A 19,472-nucleotide genomic window follows, 5' to 3' on the forward strand; every position below is an offset into this window, starting at 1 on the left:
AGAGGCCATGCCCCCCTTTCTCCACCACTCTGCAAACGCACCTCCTGGCAGACTACGGGATGGGGGAAGAAGTCCAATTTACTTCTGAAGGACTTTGGGGTCCAAGAAGCCCTCTTGGTACCTCCTGTAAGTCCTACGCAGCAGAATTCCTGAGCGCTGGTCGGAGGCCCAGCACCCTTTCTCCACCATCTGCAAACGCGACTACTAGTTAAAGAAGTGTTTGCAATGTTATAGGTTTCGCATTTGCGGGAGTTAGAGCTATTGGATATGTAAATGTAAAAGTTTTTAAATGTTTTTCGGTTTGGAGTGGATGTACGTTGTGTGTAGTGGAATTATGTGGTAAGTTGTGCAGTGAAATTATGTGAATAGAAAGTATGTGGTATTTATTTTATAGGAATTATGTAGCATGGGATTATGTGTTATGGAGAGTAATTATATGGTATGGTAGTCTGTGTTGTGGAGTGGTAATGTCAGGTTTAATCTTCCTCATTTCCAAAGAAGCTCAACTATGAACTCAATGAGACAAAAAAAAGAAGGCATCACTGAGGAGCACTTCTGGACCTAGTCAGAGGTATGAGCAGGGCCACTATAATTATGCGACTGTTTGGCTGCACCGACTTTCACACAAATATACATTGTCTACATTAGCCACATAATTCATCATCTGCTCCCTAATCTGTAGACATTACCAAAAATGCAGCGACAAGTGTTACAGCATGTTGGAAGGCCCTTTGCACACCTAGAATGGTCACCTGTTACTTTTTGCTAAAGGTGGGTGTTAAATTGGTACTAATGTTGTGCAAGCCCCTCCTTCTGCGACTCTCTCTGCATCTCTCTTGCCTCTTTCTGCATTTCGGTTGCTACTTTCTGCACATTTCTTTCTTTTTCTGCACTTATCTTGCCTCTTTCTGCAAATTTCTTCTATGTTCTGCATCTCTCTTGTCTGTTGCCTCTTTCTGCATCTCATTTGCTTCTTTCTGTACCTTCTTGCCTCTTTCTGCACCCTTCTTCCCTGTTTCAGCACCTCTCTTTCCTTTTTCTGTACCCCTCTTATGTCTTTCTGTAAATTTTTTTGCCTATTTCTGCACCTCTGTTCCTTCTTTCTTCTCTTCTTTTGTTTCTTTCTGCACCTAACTTGCTTCTTTCTGTACCCCTCTTGCCTCTCTCTCCACTCTGCTTCCCTCTTTCTGCACTTCTGTTGCTTCTTTGTACACTTATCTTGCTTCTTTCTGCACCTCACTTGCCTCAGTCTGCCCACTTGTTTCCTCTTTCTGCACCCCTTTTGCCTGTTTCTGCAACTCTCTTGCATCTTTCTGCAGTTTTCTTGCCTCCTTCTGCACCTCACGTGCCTTTTTTGCACCTCTGTTGGTTCTTTTGCACTGTTTTTGCTTCTTTCTGCACCTCTTTTGCAAATTTATGCACCCCTCTTGCCTCTTTCTGTACCCCTTTTACCTGTTTTGCACCTCTCTTGCCTCTGTCTGCACCTCTGTTACCTCTTTCTGTCCCTCTTTTGCCTGTTTCTGCAACTCTCTTGCCTCTTTCTGCAGTTCTCTTGCCCCTTCTGCACCTCTGTTGCTTCTTTCTGCACTTCTCGTGCGTCTTTCTGCACACCTGTTGCTTTATTCTTAACTTCCCAAGCTTCTTTCTACACCTGTCTAGCTTTTTTCTGCATCCCCTGTTGCCTCTTTCTGCATTCGTCTTGCCTCTTTCTGTACCTTTCTTGCCTGTTTCTGCATCTCACTATCCTCTTTCTGCACTTCTCCTGCTTCTTTCTATACCTCTGTTGTTTCTTTCTGTACCTCTCTCGCCTCTTTCTGCACCTCTTGTCTCTTTCTGCACCCCTCTTCCCTCTTTGTGCAACTCTCTTGCTTCTTTCTGCACCTCTCTTGCCTCTTTCAGCACCTCTGTTGCTTTTTTCTTTAGATCTCTTGCCTCTTTCTGCACCTCACTTGCCTTTTTCAGCACCTCTGTTGCTTTTTCTGCAGATCTCTTTTGTCTTTCTGCACCTCTCTGGCCTCTTTCTGCACCTCTGCTCCCTGTTTCTGCACCTTTCATGCTTGTTTCAGCACCTCTCTTGCATCTTTCCGCACCTCTGTTGCTTCTTTGTGCACATCTCTTGCTTCTTTCTGCACCTTTCTTCGTCTTTCAGGACTTCGGTTGCCCCTTTCTGCATTTCTCTTGCTTCTTTCTGTGCCCTTCTTCCTGTTTCTGCACATGTCCTTCCTCTGTAGCCATAGTTAGAAATTTTCATTTAAAAAAGCTTTGAAATTCACTGTAAAAAACCATAGGTTTCAGGGACGTTATAGTTAGAAATTTGCATTTAAAAAACCTTTGAAATTTACTGAAAAAACCACAGGTTTCAGGGACGTTACAGTTAGTTGGACATTTCACTCGTACAAAACCAGAGAAATTCAGCTGTTATAGTTAGTTGAGCTAACTATAACTCGCACCCCCGCAATGCACTGCTGATAACGTCACATACTCCATCATTCATGACATGGTCAGTGACATCACTGATGACATCACTGATGACATCTCAAATGACATCACTGATGACATCATCCATGTGATAATCTAATGCACTGCCTCACACCCTAATATATCCTTCGATAACCCACTCTAAAATACAGACTACCATTGTCGAAACCATAGGCACATCAATACCACTTAATACATACCCACTCACTGATTCATAGGTCTGCACACACGTCCACTCATTCACCAATGCAGTCACTCATACATGCAGTCACTTATCAATACAGCACTGTCATTTGCACTCATACACCTATACAGACACTCACACCCCCTCACTCATCCATAGAGTTCCTCAAACACCTAGTCAGTCATGCAAAGAATCAATCACACTCCTATTTACTCACCTATACAGTTATACACACACCACCTCACATATTCATACAGATACTAACACATACTTACTCTCTTTTATAATCACTGATACAAGCACACACTCATCCATACAGCCACTCTCACAATTACTCACTCTCACATTTAGTCATTTATATACTCCAACACTCACATATACTGCCTTTCACATATGTAGTTATTCACACATGTACCACTGAGACATCCATTCACTCACCAACACACCCATACACACACTCACCCACCCATACAGCCCCTCACAGATGCACTCTTGAACCCTTATACCCAGTGAATCACCCACTCACACATCCATGCAGTGAGTCACACACACCCCACCCACACAGACACTCAGGCATCCATACAGATACTCAGACAAGCAATCAATAACCCATATAGACACTCATGTAGCTACTCACCAACCCATGCAACCACTTACACACCAACAGACAGACTGATACAGACATTCACACAGTTTAGTCACTAACCCATGCATTCAGTAAGACACGATTAATCACTCACTTATAGAGTCAGTTACGCACCTACCAAATCATCCATTCAGACATTTTTACACCCATTATACACATTATATATATATATATATATATATATATATATATATATATATATATATATATATATATATATATATTCACTGAAAAACCCATATATACATGTGTGTATATATATATATATTCTAAATGTCACTCACAACTGCCGAACTCTGGCCAGGTGTTCTTCTCTGCTAACGTGAGTGTGATATCACATAAAAATAATCCAAGCTACACTTAATTTATTGTGAGCAAGTGCATTTCAGCGCACTCCCTTCTTCAGTACTCATGAACAAACATAACACACGTTTAAATTCCATCTGAGGTAATTTAATTGGATGAACACAGAAACACAGCCAACAACAATGGACTGACAAAGTTCTCGGTCCAAATACCAGAATCACTGGCTGCCATATCAGCATGTTTTTACTGCTTCAAACCATACGGTAAACATTTCGTTTTTCATTTGTTTCATTGTTATTAAAGTCTCTCATAGCCAATTCAGCATTCCATCTTGCATATATATATATATATATATATATATTCCTCCAGGTGCCCCAGAACATGAAGACGCCACTCCACGGAGGATGATTTACAAAACCTTTTATTGCAAACCACGGAAAGCAGCCCAGTCCTTGCTGTCCCTTACGCGTTTCAGTGTAACAAACACCTTAATCATAGGGGGAGGGGGAACTTGGCAAGATCCGGTGAGTACTTCACATCTTTTTATCCCATAGCGCAGTCACTTTCCAGTAAGTTGCATGCTGGGTAATGAAGTCAAAATTAAACCTTCCAGTAGGGTCCGTTTTCTTGCCAAAATGTTTTTAACCCCAAATTCTTTATCGTTTTGCACAGCCCTCCGGTGGGCTGCTGGGTTGCTTTCCTGATTCTATTTACGCATCCCTCGTGCTGGCAGGCAATGAAGATTCACGGCCTCGTAGTCCTGTCATTTTCAGGTGGTGCATCTTCCGCGGCTTGGAGCCTGCCGCGTACAACATTCCTCCAGGTGCCCCAGAACATGAAGACGCCACTCCACGGAGGATGATTTACAAAACCTTTTATTGCAAACCACGGAAAGCAGCCCAGTCCTTGCTGTCCCTTACGCGTTTCAGTGTAACAAACACCTTAATCATAGGGGGAGGGGGAACTTGGCAAGATCCGGTGAGTACTTCACATCTTTTTATCCCATAGCGCAGTCACTTTCCAGTAAGTTGCATGCTGGGTAATGAAGTCAAAATTAAACCTTCCAGTAGGGTCCGTTTTCTTGCCAAAATGTTTTTAACCCCAAATTCTTTATCGTTTTGCACAGCCCTCCGGTGGGCTGCTGGGTTGCTTTCCTGATTCAATTTACGCATCCCTCGTGCTGGCAGGCAATGAAGATTCACGGCCTCGCAGTCCTGTCATTTTCAGGTGGTGCATCTTCCGCGGCTTGGAGCCTGCCGCGTACAACATTCCTCCAGGTGCCCCAGAACATGAAGACGCCACTCCACGGAGGATGATTTACAAAACCTTTTATTGCAAACCACGGAAAGCAGCCCAGTCCTTGCTGTCCCTTACGCGTTTCAGTGTAACAAACACCTTAATCATAGGGGGAGGGGGAACTTGGCAAGATCCGGTGAGTACTTCACATCTTTTTATCCCATAGCGCAGTCACTTTCCAGTAAGTTGCATGCTGGGTAATGAAGTCAAAATTAAACCTTCCAGTAGGGTCCGTTTTCTTGCCAAAATGTTTTTAACCCCAAATTCTTTATCGTTTTGCACAGCCCTCCGGTGGGCTGCTGGGTTGCTTTCCTGATTCAATTTACGCATCCCTCGTGCTGGCAGGCAATGAAGATTCACGGCCTCGCAGTCCTGTCATTTTCAGGTGGTGCATCTTCCGCGGCTTGGAGCCTGCCGCGTACAACATTCCTCCAGGTGCCCCAGAACATGAAGACGCCACTCCACGGAGGATGATTTACAAAACCTTTTATTGCAAACCACGGAAAGCAGCCCAGTCCTTGCTGTCCCTTACGCGTTTCAGTGTAACAAACACCTTAATCATAGGGGGAGGGGGAACTTGGCAAGATCCGGTGAGTACTTCACATCTTTTTATCCCATAGCGCAGTCACTTTCCAGTAAGTTGCATGCTGGGTAATGAAGTCAAAATTAAACCTTCCAGTAGGGTCCGTTTTCTTGCCAAAATGTTTTTAACCCCAAATTCTTTATCGTTTTGCACAGCCCTCCGGTGGGCTGCTGGGTTGCTTTCCTGATTCAATTTACGCATCCCTCGTGCTGGCAGGCAATGAAGATTCACGGCCTCGCAGTCCTGTCATTTTCAGGTGGTGCATCTTCCGCGGCTTGGAGCCTGCCGCGTACAACATTCCTCCAGGTGCCCCAGAACATGAAGACGCCACTCCACGGAGGATGATTTATATATATATATTCACTGAAAAAACCATAGGTTTCATGCCTGATATAGTTAGGAATTAGCATTTAAAAAACCTTAGAAATTCACCGAAAAAACAATAGGTTTTAGGGGTGTTATAGTTAGCTGGACATTTCACTCGAACAAAACCATTGAAATTCCTCCGATATAGTTAGTTGTACTAACTACATCTCGCGCGCCAGCAATCCACTGCTGATGATGTCAAATATTACATCATTCATGACATGGTCCGTGACATCACTGATGACATCTCAAATGATATCACTGATGACATCACTGATGACATCATCCAGAGAATGTGGTTTGGTTCGTTATTTAAATATGGATTATATTTATAGCAATTTACATTGAAGAATGAGTGGATATATAAATATCTGGATGGAGGATTTAGTAGCAGTGTGATTGACAGTTTACTTGACTAATTTATAGTGTCTCACTAAATATATTGGATAGTGACTAAACTGTGTGAATATCTGTATCACTTTGTCAGTTGTTGTGTAAACTGCTGCACTAGTTGGTTACTAGCTACGTGAAAGTCTATATTATTTATTGATTAGTTAACTGAGTATTTGTATGGGAGAGTGAATGTGTGTGGGGTTCGGTGGGGGTGTGTGACTGCCCAAAGATGTGTGAATAGTTAAATCAGTAGGTATATGAAGTTAAAACTACATGTTATAACAGTTGTTTGGGTGAGTGAATATCTATATGGGTGTGGCGATGAGCAAATATATGTCTCATTGGTACATGTCCAACAGACTAGAAAAATAAAAGCCAGTGTATGTGTCAGTTGATACATAACACTCAGTGATTGTATGAGTGACTGTATGGATAACTGTATAGTTGTAATAGTGATTTTAAAGCACACTTAGTATGAGCTATTATCTATATGAATAGATGAAGTGGTGTTTTTATAAGTGTATTGCTAAGTAAAACTAAGTATGATCCATTGTTTGCATAAGTGAGTAGGATGACTTCATAAGTGATTAGGATGTGTGCTGGTGTGTAATGTCGATATAGGTGTATAAGTATATTTGATAGTGTTCTATTGATCATTGACAGCTTGTATGAGTGAATCTATAGGTAAGTGATTAGATGTGTGTATAGATCTAGGAATCACTGAGTGGGTGTTTAGAAACCTGTATTGGTGTGTCAATGGTTTTAAATCTGGCACTCTCTATTTTACAGTGAGTGATAAAAGGTTATACTAGTGTATGATGAGGTGTATCTGATTGTCACGTGGATGATGTCATCAGTGATGTCATTTGAGATGTCATCAGTGATGTCACTGACCATGTCATGAATGATGTAATATGTGACATCATCAGCAGTGGATTGCGGGCGCGTGAGATGTAGTTAGTACAACTAACTATATTGGCGGAATTTCAATGGTTTTGTTCGAGTGAAATGTCCAGCTAACTATAACACCCCTAAAACCTATTGTTTTTTCGGTGAATTTCTAAGGTTTTTTAAATGCTAATTCCTAACTATATCAGGCCTGAAACCTATGGTTTTTTCAGTGAATTTCAAAGGTTTTGTAAATGACAATTTTTAATGTATTAATTGTTATACTGATTTTTTTTATACTGATTTACTACATTGTTTAAACTGTTTATTTTTAGATATTTTATTTTTCTAATTACATTATACATTACAATACAAAATATACTTTCTCAGAATGAATTACTTTAGTTTAAATACTTTGCAAATAGGCAATAGACTTTTAAGTTCAGTAGTTACAGTTGTTGCAATGGGCAACACAATTTCAAACACAAAGCAACATTGAGCTAAATGTGAATTTCTAGTCAAATGCAATTAGCTACTTTATGGATTACTTTTCTAACCACAGGACTGGATGCTAAATTCAGTCCTTGGACATCTCCTGTAAACAGTTGAGTAAAAGCGTTTTGGTTACAGTACTGATTTTTAAGGATTATTATTGTATTTTAAAAGTTGACACTTAGAAACTTTTTCCCATAGAATCACCAATGTTATCCTATGGCAGAAAATTCACTCAGCAGGTAAGTCGTGTTATCGTTACTTTTTCTTACTTAGTGGTGGATCCTGGATCCAGCACAGGTGAATTTCCTGTAAACAGTTGAAAGAATGTGTTTAAGTCATACAGACGATTCTTTAGGAATATTTTTAGTTTGTGAAAATAGACACTTAGAAACTTTTCTACTTAAAAGCAGACAATGGATTCCTATGGAAGGAAATACAAGTTACTGTTCAGTATGCTTACAATTACTTTTCAGGGTCAGTGCTGGGCTAAAAGATGCAGCCCTGGGTTCTCTCCTGATAACAGGTGAGTAAATCGTAATTCGTAGTTCGGCTGATTTTAGAGGAATATTTGTACGTTTCAAAAATGGACACTTAGAAACTTTTCTGCTGAAAACCACACAATGGATTCCTATGGAAAGAAATACAAGTTACTGGTAAGTACGCTTAGAATTGCTTTTCAGGGTCAGTGCTGGTCTAAAAGATGCAGCCCTGGGTTTTCTCCTGATAACAGGTGAGTAAATCGGAATTCGTAGTTCGGCTGATTTTAGAGGAATATTTGTACAATGGTAAAGGAAGGGGGTGGGGCCTGAGGTGACGTGTGCAAACACGCCCTGTGGCGCGTTTTAAGTTGGGGAATTAATTCCTCTTCAATCCTGAGGTCCCCTGGGGGCCAACTAGCCCACCAGGTACCTCCAGTATGCGCCAGGGAGCTGCATTGCAGAGAGGTGTTCAGAGGCCACGCCCCTTTTTACAACACTCAGCAACACAGCTCCGTGGCGCTTAGTGGAGGTACCTGGTGGGCTAGTTGGCCCCTAGGGGACCTCTGGATTAAAGAGGAATGAATTCCCCAACTTTAAACGCGCCACAGGGCGTGTTTGCACAGTATCACCTCAGGCCCCGCCCCCTACCTTCACCACTGTGCAAACGTGCCCTGAAAAGGCTAGGGGAGGGGGCCGCGTGTCCACTCCCAATAACAATACAAGTGGTCCCGGCCGCCTTTTTTTGAAAGATCCAGCAAGAGTCATGTGGGATTGTGGTAATTAATGCTGATTTTGTTTTTGGCCCCAGGGGAAACCCTCTGGATCCCCTGCATGAAGCCTAGGGGGTGTGTGTATACCTACCATGCCACTTGGATGTTTGTTTTTACCTGTTCAGGACAGGGGACCAACAGGTTGCTGGTTGCCAGTCAGAGCACTTTCTCCCATGGGAACAAATTGGCCCAAGAGAAAAAAGCTCCCTGGGCCAATTAGAACACGCTATTTCGAGAGTCCCTCGAACTCAACCGTCCAGATATCTCTATCTTTATGAACCTTAATATTTCAACTGAAATGATTTACATCAAATCATAAAAAACAAGATCCAGCTTTCTGACACATTTGTTTTTTGCTGTAACCCTTCTTAAAGAAGTTTTTTTGGAACATATTTTTATTAGCAATTAATCATAAGGACAGTTACGCAAGTACATTTACAGCATTTGCCCTGGGCACTTTCCCACGTAAACATACTAAAATTGTAATAGATGTTATCACAATCTGGGCAAATACATATGTATTGCAGTTACGACGTGCCAGGCTAGTATAGCAAGTACAATACACAATACAAATTACATAGTGTCATATTCAGCCCCACCCATAAATAACCGAGGGCTAAGCCCTTGGTCGCAATCATAGTAAACATTTCTTCACATCAAAAGTACTGTGCTATCTCATGGCTCAAACAATTGTCAAAAAGGAGAGAAACATAAAACAGAACAGAGGAAAAAACTCAGGCAGCAATTGGCGGTGGTGGTACAATACAACACCTCTTCAGGCATTTAGACATATGGTAGAATGAGTCTTCCCTACCTCCCTAGATGGAGTTGCGACTTCACAAATTCCTGAGTGGTGGGCGGTGATATAGGGGCTTTCAGTGAACAGCAATTGCTGGGATACATAGATCTGACATGTCACAGATAGCTAGACGTTGCATCAGAGAATACACCAACTTCTTCTCCCAGAGAACCCACAGGGTGGAAGTAGTCTCAGCATGTGGCTCTACGCCGGGGGTTACCGTCCCTTGCACTGACATTCAAACCACTCATCCACTGTCGGTGGCCATCATCAAACAGTGGAGCAGTCTCCAGCATCTGTACCCACAAGGGGGGTCCCTCACTGGGTCAGGTCCACCGTGTCTCCACCAGGCTGGTCATCTGCCTGTAGCCTCTCTAGCATGTTACCCCACATCTCCAAGTCACGATCATCTATGTGAGTGGAATGCTACCAGTGCTCCTCCCCTACCCCCATTCACACATGTACGCTTTCCATTCAGCCAAATGAGGGGCCATAGAATGTGTCCAGTGTATAGCAATATGTTGTTTCGCCAACACTAGCCCCTGTAGCACAAATTTATACTGCATACAGGTCCTCGGTTTGGGGGACGTTAAAACACTTAAAAGACAGTGTTTTATCGATGCCTCAACTGGGATTCTCATCACGTCTCGCAATAATTCCAGGATCTCTGCCCAGTAACTCTGAAGGTAAGGACAAGCCCAGGTTATGTGTGTAAAGTGTGCCAGCCCAGCTCCTCATCGGGGGCATGCCCATGCAAGAGCTGGATCAAAGCGTGACATATGTATATATATTACCTACTGGCGGTTGCCAGTAGGTAGTTATAGTTAGGACCTATTTTCCTTAGGAAATCCGCAACATTCTATTCCCAATAAGTCTGGCGCCGGTTGACGAATCTTTGTGAAATTTTCAAAACTTTTGGCCAGCTCCGGTTCGCTCCTATCCTGAAAGTTTCGTGGTGATTCGTTAAGCGAGGGCTGAGAAAAAAGGGGGGTCCCAAAACGCGTTTTACCCATGCATTTTACCATAGGGCCTGTTGACGCAGCTGCAGCCCGAACTGCTGAACGGAATTACACCAAATTTGGCAAAGAGGTAGTCCTCAGTTCAGACTCCTGCCTTTTGCCTAAATGGTGTAAATCTGTTCAGTAGTTCCTGAGAAAATTAGACTAAAAAGATAGATATATCTATAGCCTCGGAGGATCCGCGCACCCTAAGCGCACCCTGAGCGCACCCTCCCCGAACCGAGCGCGCACCCTCCCGATCACGCGCTGAATGCTAATTGGCTGTGAAGTGTCGGTCTACATTCGAAACCAGGAACTGTTGGCAGCCATTTTGTGCCTCGGTAGTAGCGAGGCTGAAGAAGTAAGGGGAATAAGTGTTTAAAACATATAAAGGGGGCAGGGTAGAAATACTCTGACCCTCTAGTGTTGCTTAGTGGGTCCCAGAAGGACCCCCTGGGGCCCCCTTTTTGTTTTTGTTTTTTAAACAGCAAAATGCGCGCAGGGTGCACGGTTCCTAACACGTTGGGTGCGCGGATCCCCAAAAAATGGGGGAAAAAAAAAGTTTTGAAAATATAGTTTACAAAATATTTTTAAAAATATAAAAATATTTCTTAAAACTTTAACAACTTTTTTTAAAAAAAAAACAATAAACACAATAAATATTTTTTTATTTTTAAAAGAATTAATTGAAAAAATAAGTTAAAAAAAGGTGATAAAAAAGTATTTAAAAAAAACATAATTAAAGGAATTGACACACTGAAATTGAAAAATTTAGAAATTCAATGAAAATCATTAAACATCATAGCTTAAGAGATAAATTATAGATAGGAATTAGCATTTAAAAAACCTTTGAAATTCACTGAAAAAACCATAGGTTTCATGCATGTTATAGTTAGGAATTGGCATTTAAAAAACCTTAGAAATTCACTGAAAAAACCATAGGTTTCAGGGGTGTTATAGTTAGCTGGACATTTCCCTCGTACAAAACCCTAGAAATTCCCCCGTTATAGTTAGTTCAGCTAACTATAACTCGCATGCCCCCGCAATGCACTGCTGATGATGTCACATATAACATCACTCATGACATGGTCAGTGACATCACTGATGACATCACTGATGACATCTCAAATGTAACGTGCATGAAACATATTCATAGATATACATACACACACACACACACACACACATATATATATATATATATATATATATATATATATATATATATATATATATATATATATACACACACACACACACACATATATTAGTATGACTTATAGAGCGCATGTTGCCCAAAGGTTTCTTGGCCCTAAGCAACAGGAGAGAAGTTACATTATTAGAAGAGCTAAAGGAAATTACTTAGTACATATAAAGCTGTTTAAAAAGCCATGTCTTATGGTTTCTGTGAAATAACGTAAGATCAGATTCATAGCTGAGATGATCAGGAACAGAGTTCCATACTAATGGTGCTTCTATCATGAAACTACATCCATCTGTTCTAATCTTCTGAAACTTTAGGAAGGTAAGCAAATGAAAGTATGAAAATCTTATATTTCATGAGAGAATGTACTTTTTCACCTTCTTAGCTACAACATAAGAAGCAAAACCCCCCATGTTCTTAAATATGAGGCAGCACATCTTACAATGGTTGTGTTGTTTTACAGGAAGCCAGTAAAGTTGCTGAAAATTGGCGTAGCATGAGTGCATCTTCCAAGCTGATCTACTAAACTCTTTGGAGAGTAATGTTAAGAAGATTCACGGAATTGCCATAGTCCAATCTGGAAATGCCAATTGCCACGTCAATAATTTTGTGTCCCTCTCAAGGAAAGTGCGGGGCAGTTTTCCCAAGCAACTTAAAAAAAAATATGCATTAGGATACCACTGATCTGACTTGAGGTTTCATGGTTAGATTGCTATCCACAAGAACTCCCAGGCTTTTGTCCGAGGTTTTTAGCTCGTGTTTGGAACATTTCTGTAGAACATTACAATGTGTTCCACAGATTTGTCTTATTATTTAATATGACAATCTCTGTTTTGTATGTGTTTACCTGTAGATGATTGGAGGACATCCAATCCCCAATAAAGTGCATTGTGTTTTGAAAATCATTTTGGGAAGCGGAGTTTCCATTAAAATTAGGCAACAATTGAGCATCGCAAAAACAAGGATATGATGGACGGAGCACTGAAATTTTCCAGACACTCACCCCCAGTCACAGAACTGGGGTGAATCCATCACTGTTCTTTAGCTCACTTCGCCACCCCAGTTTAGACCCAACTATATGCAAATCAGTCTTGACCCTCTTGAAGCCAGGTCTTCCCTGGACCAGAAACAATCATGCTGGGACTGGTTTCAGGGTAACACCCCATATTAGCCAGGCTAGCTTGAATCCAGTGGCAAAGTGAGCAAAGGACCCATGTCTGGGCATACTCTGCCAACTTAGGGTGAACAAATCAAACACAAGGAGATGATGGACAGAGCGCTGAAACTTTTGAAACATTCACCCCCAGTCACAGATCTGGGTTGAATCCATCATCGTTCTTTCGCTCACTGCGCCACTCCAGTTCCGACACAGCTATATACGCAAATCAGTCTTGACCCTGTGCCTCATGAGAACAATCCAGCTTGAACTGCCAAGCCAGGTCTTCCCTGGACTAGAAACAAGCATCCTGGGACCGGTTTCTGGGTAACACCCTTCATCACCCAGGCTAGCTTGAATCCAGTGGCAAAGTTAAATAAGGACTTATTAAGGAGGCTACGCAAAGGACTAATGGCAAACTAGATTCAACATTCGTCATTAGTTTTTGGAGCCACACTTTATCTATCTCTTGAAATGTAGACAAGACAGAGGGATTTATACTCATCTTGGCCTCAGTCCTATTAAAGGTATTACAGTTTATGCTATATTTAATGAGCTTAATTTTGAATAAAAAAAAAATCGTTTAATTTATCACAGAATTATTGAGTGAAGATTGAACTACCATTGATTCTCTATGTCCGCTGCACTGGAGGTCTGACAACTGAATTACAACTTCAGCGGTCAGACCACCATAGGACCGCCGCAACTGTCCGGGATCCACAATCCCTGGCGGTGGCGCTGCAGGGTGAGGCCGCAATATGCTTGGCTGGTCCCCTGCGGACCTGCCAAGCATATTACGAGTTTCCTCACTGCCAGCTGTCTCTTGGCAGTTATCATGCCTATGAAGCTTCTGGCAGTGAGAAAACTAAGGCGACCCTAGATGGGCACCCTGGTGCCTCAGGCTGTGGGGATGCATGAAGGGGGCACATGGTGTGCCACCTCTGTCTGCAAGCATGCCCAGCTCCTGCATGGCATACATTTAACAGTCCATGCCATGCAGGAACTTGTTTTAGCGTTCCCATTCTAATGCCTTTTTCAAAGGCACTGCCATGGGAACGCAGCAGGACCGCCCACCAGTGAATGAAAAAACTTGTATTCTGGCGGGCAGTCGAGTTTGGAGGTGCGAGGACGTGGCATGCCGCCCTGCTCCGCCAACCTCGCAATTAGGCCCTAAGCGTGAATCAATTTGGTTCTACATTCTGTCAGGCTCGCTCCAGATGATGCAGCTCAAGTTTAGTCCCCGGGGGATGGGGTCCCCTGGGTCAAAATCATCCCGGCAGGGGGGCCACGCAGCACTCCTCCCTTTTTAAAACGATTAGATGGGGTCCCTGGGGCCAATGTCAGCCCAGGGAAGTAGAGCCATGCGCTCCCTTTACTTCAATTAAAATAATTACTACATTTGAAAAAAAGAAAAAAATGCCAGCCCCCCCTCCCCATTCCAGAAATGGCACAATAAAAAAAAGAAAAGAAAAGGCAGGGCCCCAGGGGATGGAGTCCCCGGAGCAGAAATTGGGCCAGGATAGGGGGGATGCATTCTCCTCCCTTAAAAAAAGAAAAATAAGAAAAAAACCTTGGCAAGTCACAGGAGGTCACACCCAATTCACCAAGGGGGCATGGCCGCAGAAGGCCTCTAAAGAATCGGGCTGTGTGGGACTGATGATATCACTGATGTCATCAGTGATGTCTCTGACCATGTCTTGAGTGATGTAATATGTGAGGTCATCAGCAGCATTGCGAGGCACGAGGTATAGTTAGCTCAGCTAGCTATAACTGCTGAATTTGACTGGTTTGGTGCAAGTTAAATCTGTGCCTAACTATAACGTCCCTATAACATTTAGTTTATTTAGTGAATTTCCAAGTTTTTTAAAATCCATTTCCTAGCTATAATGTCCCTGTAACCTTTGTTTTTTTCAGTGAATTTCTAAGGATTTTTAAATGTTAATTCCTAAGTACAACGTTCCTATAACCTTTGAATTTTTCAGTGAATATATATATACACATATGTATGTCAGTATGTATGCATATATATATTCACAGAAAAAACCATAGGTTTCAGGCACGTTATAGTTAGGAATTAGCATTTAAAAAACCTCAGAAATTCACTGAAAAAACCATAGGTTTCAGGGGTGTTATAGTTAGCTGGACTTTTCACTTGTACAAAACCATTGAAATTCCCCCGTTATAGTTTGTTCAGCTAACTATAACTCGCGCGCCCGCAATGCACTGCTGATGACATCACATATTACATCACTCATGACATGGTCAGTGACATTACTCATGACATCACTGATGACATCGCAAATGACATCAATGCACAGAAAGAAAAAAAAGAAGTGCAGAAAGAAGCAACAGAAGTCCTCAAAGACGAAGAAAAGTGCAGGAAGAAGGATAACGTGCAGAAAGAACAAAAAGAAGAGCAGAAAGAATCCTTGTTGCAAAATCATCCTGTACCTCTTAAAACAGGCCACAGGGCGTTTTTGCACACGTTAACTTAGGCCCCATTCCCTCCCTTCACCACTGTGTAAACACGCCCTGTGTCCGTTTTTAGTTGGGAGATTAAGTTCATTTGAATCCTGAGGGTCCCTAGGGTCCAACTAGCCCACTAGGTACCTCCAGTAAGTGCCACAGAGCTGCGTTGCAGAGAGGTGTAAAAAGTGGCACAGCCTGGACAACCTCTCTGCAATGCAGCTCAGTGGCGCTTACTGGAAGCACTTGGTGGGCTAGTTAGACCCCAGGGGCCCTCAGTATTGAAGGGAAATTATATCCCCAATTTAAAACGTGCCATAGTGCGTGTTTGCACACGTCACCTCAGGCCCCGTCCCCTCCCTTCACCACTGTGTAAACGCGCCCTGTGGCTGTTCTAAGTTGAGAGATTAAGTCCCCTTGAATCCTAAGGGTTCCAAGGGTCAAACTGGACCACTAGGTACCTCCAGTAAGCGCCACAGAGCTGCGTTGCAGAGAGGTGTAAAAAGGGGCTTGGCCTCAGAACACCTGTCTGCAGCGCAGCTCCCTGGCGCATACTGGAGATGCCTGTTGGGCTAGTTGGCCCTCAGAGACCCTCAGTATTGAAGAGGAATTAATTCCCCAACTTACAACTCGCCAGGGGGCGCGTTTGCAGAGTGCTGCAAGGAGGGGGCGTGGCCTCCGGCACGATGCCAGTCTTTTATTTATTTTAATTTTTTAAGAAGGGGGGCTGTGTGGTTCCCCTTCTTATTCTAATTTATTGGCCCTGATGACCCCATCCCCCAGGGCCTGTCTCCTAATGGATAGCTATTGACGGGCACATTTAATACACATGCACACCAAGCCATTCAAAGGGGATTCGACAAAAATTCGACCAAAACTATGTAAGAAACCCCCCTCACGGTTAATAAAACACACATCCACTGCCGGATGTGTAATTCTTTTTATTTTACTCTCTGGAAAGGGGACGAACATCACTTGCGAGTCACAGCACGCTCCTGGCAGAGCCCAATGCTGTGTTACACCCACCATTGCCTGCCGAGTGCCACACACCTCTGTGTTGTGTTCCACCAGCTAGTGCATATGCTATGACACTCTCTAGCCCATGTGCACTGTAACACCACCCCGTGAATATGTCATGCCACACTTGTCTTCGCACGGGTTATATTGCCCCATCTAACATGCCTTCCTCGATGCGTCTGCGCTCGTCAGCGTCTCGGAGGCGGACGAGGTCGGACTCTGGCTTACGACTCCTGTTGTCTGCTGATTCTGAGGCTGATTACCCGCAGTGTCAGGATGATTACGTACAGTGCTGCTTCCTTGTGTGCCTTGCGCCCCACTCGTTCGGCCTGTCTGTCTCTTTTCCCCGGCGGTCGCCGTTTAGGTAAGGGCTGCCCCGTGTGTAACTGGCTCCCCACATTATCATCCTCCCATAGTCCATCTACCCCTCCTCAGTACTGTCATAGCGCGTTGCTTAACACTAGGTCCCTTCCTCGTCATACCTCGGATATATGGGATCTTCTCGCGCACTCCAAGATCTCTTGCTTATTCTTAACTGAGACGTGGCTGGGAGCGGGTTCTGAACCCGACATTGCCTGTGCTGTCCCGCCTAATTTTTCCATCTTACGGAGGGATAGGACTGAGGGAAGGGGCGGTGGGGTGGCTCTGATAGTGGACAAGGTCTTTGACTGCTCCTCCTTTGTGGTGGACAACATTGCCGGATGTGAAGCTTTAGGCTTTACACTCCATCTAGCAGCGTCTCAGACCTGTACTGGAATTCTCCTCTATCGACCCCCTGGACCCATTGGGTCCTTTTTTGAGGACCTTCAGTCGGCCTTATCAGTACCCTGTATGCGCTCGGCGCACTGCTTGCTATTAGGCGACTTAAATTTGCATATGGACTGTCTTGCCGATGCTGAGGCTACCAAACTCCGTGAGATTACAGAGATGTTAGGGCTAGCCCCTTTTATCCACAGCCCTACTCACGAGAAAGGCCACACATTAGATGTGATTTTTTCCTCCAAACCTATTGAGGTGTCCCCTCCACTCCCGGTCCTTTGGTCAGATCATTATCTGATAAATTTTGACCTAGTGCTTGAATCTAAGCTTAGACATAGGGCTCGGGAGGAAGGCTCTCGGCAATTTAGAGCCTACCATCTAGTGACAGCAGACATGCTCTCCGATGCTCTCTGCCAATATCCGTGTCATTTGACAGGGGTTCTGGAAACCGACCTAATCCTGGTCCAGAACTGGATGCAGGCAAGATTCGAGGAGATGGCCCCTTTGAAGCCTGCTAGAACAGCACCTCATCTCAATTCTGCTCCTTGGTTGTCTTCCACTTTACGTACAATGCGACAAGATTGTAAAAAGCTGGAAAGGCGGTGGCGGCGCAAGTACGATCTTGTGGAGCGAATGAATTACCGGGACGCGATAAAATCTTATTATAAGCAGATTGCCGCAGCCAAAAAGAATTATCTGGAGCAGAGAATTGACAAAGCCGATAATACGAGCCGGGAACTCTTTAGGATAGTGAAGGAGTTTGTCAACCCTGTAGTAGGGACCCCGGTTCATTCTCATACGGAAGAATGGATCAAACAGCTCGCCGAGTTTTTCGTGACTAAAATCTCAAAGATCCAGGACACTTTTCCAACGGTGGATTCCCAAACGGCTGATGTTGTGTTAGGGGACAAGTTGACCTGTTTAGCTCCCTTACAGGCTGAACCTGGGCCCGTATTGTCGGTTTTTCCCCAGCTGTCCTGTGAGACATCGCTTGAGCTGTTATCCAGGTTGCAATCTGGCTCGCCTCTGGATGTTTGTCCGGCGAAATGCCTGGGCAAGGTGGCCTCGGCGTTGAACAGTTTGCTGAACTCCCTGCTTAATCTTTCATTGAGTTCAGGGGTGGTTCCACGTCAATGGAAACACGCACTCATTCTGCCGCTGATTAAGAAGCCTCTGCTCGACCCCCTGCAATGCGCTAACTATAGACCAATCTCCCTCCTCCCTGCTCTGGCGAAGGTGTTGGAGAAACATGTTCAGCATACTCTGACCACCTTTATTGAGAACAACAAACTGCTGCATGACTCCCAGTCCGGCTTTCGTGCGAATTATAGCACGGAGACGGCTCTGGTAGAGGTTACCGACGCCATCAGGGAGACGCTCGATCATGGGGGAAAGGCTATGCTAGTTATGTTGGACCTATCGGCGGCATTCGACACCGTCCCACACGCAGGTCTTCTCTCAAGACTTAGGGAGATTGGTCTGCGTGGGACGGTGTTGGATTGGTTTCAATCCTTTCTTGCCGACTGCCGACAGGTGATCTGGGCTCCGCCGTTTTCGGCCGAAATGCATCCGCTGGAGGTGGGGGTGCCTCAGGGTTCTATCCTGAGCCCCACCATCTTCAACATATACATGGCCCCTCTTGCGGAGGTAGCGGAGGCGTTTGGGGCCCGGGTCATCTCATACGCTGATGACACCCAGCTCTTGTTCACCTGCAGGAAGGGAGAGGCCTTTAGCGGCGGCAGAATCAAGGACTGTCTGAGCGCAGTCTTTGCGTGGTTTCAGCGGCACAGCCTGAAATGCAACTCAGACAAATCTGAGCTGCTCTTTTTCGGCTGTGCCCCTGATCCGGGTTGGAAGACATGGTGGCCCCAGGACATGTCCCCCCCAGAGAAGCCATCTTCTCAGGTAAAAAATCTCGGAGTGGTGTTTGACGATGATCTATCTTTCCGTCCACACATCCTGGGATTAGCAGGGAAATGTTTCAGCATCCTTAAGATGCTCAGGAAATTCCTTCCTCTACTTTCACTGCAGTACCGTAGGAATGTAGTCCAGGCGCTCGTGGGCTCCCGCCTGGACTATGCGAATGCACTTTTTGCAGGCCTACCTAAGTATCTGTTATCCAGACTGCAGATCGTTCAGAATTCGGCGGCCAGAGCTATCTATGGGCTGCCCAGGAGAGCTAGTGCCTC

The sequence above is a fragment of the Triturus cristatus genome, chromosome 7 (genome assembly GCF_964204655.1).
Source record: "Triturus cristatus chromosome 7, aTriCri1.1, whole genome shotgun sequence".
NCBI classification, from domain to species: Eukaryota; Metazoa; Chordata; class Amphibia; order Caudata; family Salamandridae; genus Triturus; species Triturus cristatus.